Source organism: Pinus tabuliformis, chromosome 4_2 (assembly GCF_031772625.1).
Source record: "Pinus tabuliformis cultivar Carrire ecotype Pingquan chromosome 4_2, CPIR1, whole genome shotgun sequence".
Classification (NCBI taxonomy): domain Eukaryota; kingdom Viridiplantae; phylum Streptophyta; class Pinopsida; order Pinales; family Pinaceae; genus Pinus; species Pinus tabuliformis.
In genome coordinates, this window is record NC_142304.1 from 399,857,370 (window position 1) to 399,864,396 (window position 7,027).

A 7,027-nucleotide genomic window follows, 5' to 3' on the forward strand; every position below is an offset into this window, starting at 1 on the left:
ATTCTAATTATTAATTAGTATATTAATAATAATTATTATTAAAAAAATTAATTAATTAATTAATTAAATTAATCAGAGACAGCGGACTTCTCATCAAAAATTGAGAGTCGACTTTATCTTTTTTCTCTCCTCATTACTATTTAATCCCTCAAATAAGCTCTTCTTCTATCAAGCATTCAAGTTGTCCTGATGATGGATCCCGGTTGGGATTTGAAACGTTGGCATAAAATGGTTCTTACTGTGGATTCTCCGGTGACTAAGTCAAAAATAATAAACCACAGAGGTCTTAAATCCAAAATCAACAATATTGTGAGCTAAATGTTCTTGCTCAGGTAACAAGTCTATCCATTTACAAGCTCATGAAACAAAAAGATGGATCTAACTATGTTTTCCTGTAGTAGTTGATCTCAATCACTACACTAGAATCAATTCACTGCATTCAAACATTAAACAAAGCAACCAGGACTAGTCCTGAAAGAAACTATGCATTCTAGTACAGGAAATGTATGACAAGAGTCTTCACTAATAGCACATGTAGGTGAATGGTGAGATATTTGATCTTAGATTCCCTATTCTTCAAAATAGAAATCAAAAATTAAATGTGCATCTTAAGAAATAAAGTTTTCATTCATAAAACTAATGAACTGTCACTCAGAAATTACTTACATGAAACAGGATTGAAATCACATCAAATACTTAACACTACATAAACAAAACTATATGCATAATAACTATAATAAGAACTTGCCTTGATGGCTTTGGTGGGCCCTTGCCAAGCTACCAAGGAAAGCTTGAAGAACTTACAGAACTAAGAAATTGATTTACACAAGGAACTTATCAATCGCTACTCATATCATTAATTCAAAGAGAAAGATTACAAAACTTAATGGTTCAATCACATCTTCAGCATAACACTGCTGGAAATCTGGATACTTCTCTAACTCTCCAACTTTCTCTAACTCTCTCTTTGTGCCTATGTCTAACTATGTCTAACTGGCTATCATCTACAAGCCTTCTCTTATAGAGAAATGGCGTTACATCAAGGCTTAATAGAATAGTAACAAATCACTACAAAATATTACAGTTTAGCTCATTTTACATATTCAGCTTCATCCTCATGACATGTAGTGCATGAGGAGGAAGCATATCTTGATTTGTTGTAACAAGATGATGCCTTTGACCAACAATTTCCTCGGCCTCATCGAAGACATTTCGCTCAACCACCAAACCTGGAAAGCAGGGTTTGGTATCATAATAATGCAGTCAACGTAGGTGGTACTGGATTAACACTGGTGTTGGATCGCAAGTACCGGGTGAACACAGGTGTTGGATTGTTGTTGTTGGTACTAGATCATTGTGGTTGGTGTTGGATGAGCGCAGGTGTTTGACCATTGTTATTGGTGCCGGATGAGCACAGGTACATGGGTAACTATTATCAGGTAGCTGGTAGGCAAACGCACGGGTATTGGTCGAGAACACGATTACCAGAGTGGTAATGATCTAGGTGGTTCTAGGGACACACACTGGACAAAGAGGGCTTATGGAAGCTCAAAAATAAAAGTGATCAAAATGCTTTCGAACCAGGATCAGAGTGTAGTTCTTATTGTAGAATTCCCACCTATAGATCACCTGGTAATGCAATGTACTAAAGCAAAACGCTTGATCTACTTCTACAAACAATTTAGCGGAAGCTTAATCGAACATGAGAAACATCAAGCATGAACAGATATAACTGAGAATGAGAAGTGATCAACCATAACACAGAAGATATATCACTGGGGAAAGCACTAGCCTAAAACCCCAACTCTGTCTTATCATACAAGTGGAAATCTTGTTCAAGTTACAAAAAGAATTAGCTCTCAAGCTATCATGATCTCTCTGCACTCAAACAATACAGCTCATAGACTCAATATACATAGAATATATCTTCCTCAAGCCCTCCAAGCCTCCTATTTCCTTGCACAGTTTTGATTGGGGTCCAATGATATCACATGTGTGAATTGGCCTCATCACAGTCACTATAACCTCAAGTCCAACTGCGCAATCCATAAGGAATAATATTCCTTCTGCATGCAAGGAATATTCACCAAGGAATATCCTAGCAACTGATAGTCCACTGTCCCTCCATCTGATCTCAACTGGGTCTCTAACTGAATTGACATGCATGAGTTATCCATCAGTGAATACTCAGTTATCTGAATTATAGTAGTTACATGCATGCAAGCATTAACTAACTAAACTCTCATTAATTTAACAAACTGTTAAATTAATCTAACTGAACTTGACTAAGTTAAACTAAGTCAACTGATTACAACTCAATATTACAATTCATCCTTATCTCTATAACTGAAGGTTAAATTCCTCAATTAATGGAGAAACTATTGCATGTCCTCACATAGACTTCAAGTTTGATTTTCATTAACTAATTAACTCAAGATGAATTAATTAATTAATTTCCAAACTTCTGTTGATATCAAATTCAAATTTTACTTCCTATGTTTAGTCCAGGAACTGACTAAAATAAGAAGGGATCCCGAAATGTTATTTTTAGAAAATCTATTTTTAGCACTTTCACTTTTCACCCATTATTGCTAAGATCACCAATGGCTGAACTGTTATTTATAGCCGGGCTATTTATAGCAGTGCTATTTTTAGCAATTTCTATTTTTAGCATTTATTGTTGCACACTTTTCAACACTCCCTCTCAACAAGAAAGGGATTATTAGCAACCCCGATTCTGTCTCTGTGGAACTCGAACTTGCATTTTGAAAATTCCTTAGTCAAAATATCTGCATCCTGCTCCTTGGTCGAAACATACTGCAACATCATGATCCTCTTGACCACACAGTCTCGTAGATGATGGTAACGAATATCTATACATTGCTTGGACCTGTCATGAAACATTGGATTCTCAGAGAGCTTTATGCAACTCTGATTATCATAATATATCACCGTAGGATCCATCATCTTACCAAACAATCCCACTAGAATCTTCCGCATCCAAATTGCCTCACATGCTGCCTAACTCGCAGCCATGTATTCAACCTCTATTGAGCTAAGTGCAACTGATCTTTGTTTCCTGCTATACCAAGAAACTGCAGCTAAACCAAGGTTGAAGATTCCTCCAGAAGTTCTCTTCCTGTCTGATGGACTACCTACCCAATCCTCATATGTGAAGCCTTGCAACTTCACTCCCTCTGTCCGTCTGTACCATAGTCCATACTGTGTAGTGCCTCTGAGATATCTCAGTACATGCTTCACTGCATTCCAAAATAGCTTGGTAGGTTGAACCATAACTTGACTCAGTTGGTTCACTGCAAAGCATAAGTCGGGTCGTGTGTTCACCAAATACTTGAGTGAACCCACTAGCTATCAATAAACAGTAGCAGCTACTACCTCACCTGAAGTAGCATCCTCCTTCCTCCAGTTCCCAGCTCGAGGAGTCTGCATGGGCTTGCACTTCTCCATGTGAAAGCACCTGAGTATCTCATTGGCATACTTGCCTTAAGAAACAAATACTTCCCCATCTTTTAGCCACACTTCCATGCCTAGAAAGTAGTGCATGAGGCCCATGTCCTTCATCTTCAACTCTCTTGCAAGGTCCTCCTTGCAAGACCATATCAGCTACTCATCACCTATCAAAATCAAATCATCAACATAAATTACAATAATCAATGGCTTACATCTACCATGATGTGGTATAGGTTCTCATCTCTTTCACTCTTGGTGAAGCCCAACCCAGTGAAATAACTGTCGATCCTGGTATACCAAGCACGGGGTGCTTGCTTCAGCCCATACAGTGCTCGCTTGAGTTGGAAGACATGCGACTCATGATTGAAGGTCTCAAATCCTTCGGGCTGCTCAATGTATACCTCTTCCTCAATCTTCCCATTGAGGAACACCGTCTTCACATCCATCTGATGGATCTTCCAACCCATCTGAGCTTATAGAAATAGCATCGATCTAATAGATGAGTACCTTACTATGGTAGCAAAGGTCTCATCGTATTCGATCCACTCAACCTGTGAGAAACCTCGGGCAACAAACCTTGCCTTGTGTTTCTCAACACTGCCATGAGATGCCTGCTTTACCTTGTAAAGCCATCGGGAACTAACCACTGATTTGTCCGCAGGTCTAGGGACAACATCCCACACACTGTTTCGCATGATAGAATTGTACTCTTCTACCATTGCATCAACCCAGACTGGTTTCTGCATTACCTCCTAAAAATAAGAAGGTTCGGTCACTACACACTCCCCAACTAGTGCCATGTAGCCAGTGTATCTCTCGAGAGATATCCTCTGTGTATGCTGAGAGGATGGCTACCCCACATTCTCTCTTGCATCCTGCATCAATCTGTCAGCTTCCTGCGAGCGTTTCCGCCCGTCTCTGGAAGACTCTCCAACAGTGGTGGTCTCCACTACTGGATCCTCTGCATGTGGCTGATCCACATCATCAGGAGGCTCCTCCTCCTTTGGAACTAAAAGTTCCTCATTGCCATGCAACTTGAGCTCCCTCTCAAGTGACACTCGCATGGCTCTCTACTCGTCAAACTTCAGATCCCTGTGCACTACGGTCCTCTGACTGGCAGGCAGAAACACACGACAGTTGTGGGGTGTATCTGTGTACCCCACAAGTATCCCCAACTTAGCTATTGGGTCAAGCTTCTTCCGAGCATCTTTGGTCACATGACAGAAAAATGGTGATCCAAAGATACGGAAGTGACTCACATCTGGTCGCTTCCCCGAAAAAGCCTCCATAGGTGTCTTCATCCCCAAAACACGATGAGGACTTATGTTTTGAAGATACACTATTGTATTGCATGCCTCAGCCCACAGATGAAGTGGTAGGCTTTGGTCATGCAACATCGCTCGAGTTGCTCCCACAATAGATCTATTCTTCCTTTCGGCCACCCCATTTTGTTGTGGGTTATGAGGTGTCGTCAGTTCCAATTTAATTCCTTCTGCTGCACAAAAGTCTTTAAACTGTTGGGATATATACTCTCCACCATTGTCGCTACGCAAGGCTTTTACTTTCTTCCCATATTCTTTCTCCGCTGAGGCTTTAAACTCACAAAACCTCAAGAAGGTCTGTTCCTTCTTCTGCATAAAGTAGATCCAACATCTACGAGAAAAATCATCAATGAAAATAACATAGTACCTATGTTTAGTGGTGGAGGCTATAGAGAATGGTCCACATATATCTAAGTGAACTCACTCCAGGATTTCTCCGGCTCTACTATCCCAATCCTGAAAGGAAGCTTTCGCATACTTACCCAGGGTGCATCCTTTACATGTGTTTGTTTGCTCCAGTTTTCCCTTTGGTAAGTCGGTAGAAATTTGTTGCATGATCTTCAAGGCCCCATGATGCAAGTGGCCTAGTCTCCTATGTCATAGCTCACCAACATCTTGGCTTTGCACCACCTCTTCTTTGGAACTCAGTGCAACACAGTCATCTACCTCTAGCTTGTAGAGATTCTTTACTCGAATCCCTATTCACTTGGTTTTTCCGGTGCCGATATGCCTCAAGAGCACTTTTCCTTTACTAAAGACTACATCATAGCCTTTATCTTCTAGCATAGCAACAAACACAAGATTCTTTTTCAAACCTGGTACATATTTCACAGCAGATAGGGTGAGAGGAGCACCATGCTCCCTCTGAAACACAATTGTACCTTCACCTCAGACACAGTATTTTCCATCGTCGCCCATCTCGATCCGCATCTGGAGATCCTTCTCCTCCAATGTACTGAAAAGATTCTTGTCACCTGACATGTGGAAAGAAGCTCCACTGTTCAGGTACCGAACACATCCCACCATGGATGAAACCATGCATGCGATAAGCGAGAAATACAACTCAAATTTTGAAGCTAGTGCATCACCATCAGATCCCTTTAAGGAACCCTTCTTGGATTTCTTCTGTGGGAAATTCGTAGCATAATGGCCCACTTCATGACAATGAAAGCATCGCACCTTCGACTTGTCAACCTTCTTCCCACCATGAGAAGATTTGGATTGGGTCGCCTTCCCTTTCCCTTTCTTAGCTTTACTCGCTAAAGCTAGATTCTCTTCATCGTCTTGTTTTGATGAAGATCCATCCTTGGTGCTCCGCCTTATCTCCTCCTGCATCAGATCCAACCAAAGTCGTTCCCAATCTGGAAGTTTCTCTCTTCCATTAACCGAGTCCTAGTAGCTATGCCAGCTCTTAGGAAGACCGAGGAGTGTTAGACTCATCATGTCATCATCAGCAGTCACGACCCCTACACTTGCAAGCTCATCCCAGCAGGTGGTGAGCTTGTTCAGGAACGTAGAGATTGTGTCACCCTCTTCGCACTTGATCTTTCGAAGTTTCTCCTTCAGCGCCAACTTCTTCTCATCACTGCTATTCTGATAAAGATCTTTCAATGTTCTCCACATCGAAAACGGAGTATCCTTCCCATGGAGGCTCGAGACAATGTGATCTCGAACTCCCTCCAAGAGGATTCTCCTTGCTCTAGCCACACACTTTTTCCATTTCGCTAGTTGAGTAGCATCAGTCGGATTTTGGACTTCTTGATCAATGAAGTCCTTGAGAGCGTTATCTTCTAATACTGCCTCCATGCGATCCTTCCAGGCTATATAATTCGAACTTCCATCAAGGGCATATTCGAGTCTTAAACCACTGAACGCAATCGGTGAAATAGATGTGATAAGAACTCAATTCAATATTCAGAAACCAAACTTCGTACTTCTCCTGCTTGTATATTGTTCTTCCTTGATCACCTTTGCTCTGATACCATGTAGAATTCCCACCTGTAGACCACCTGGTAATGCAATGTACTAAAGAAAAACACTTGATCTACTTCTACAAACAATTTAGCGGAAGCTTAATTGAACATGAGCAACATCAAGCATGAACAGATATAACTAAGAATGAGAAGTAATCAACCATAACCCAGAAGATATATCACTGGGGAAAGCACCAGCCTAAAACCCCAACTTTGTATTATCATACAAGTGGAAATTGTGTTCAAGTTACAAAAAGAATT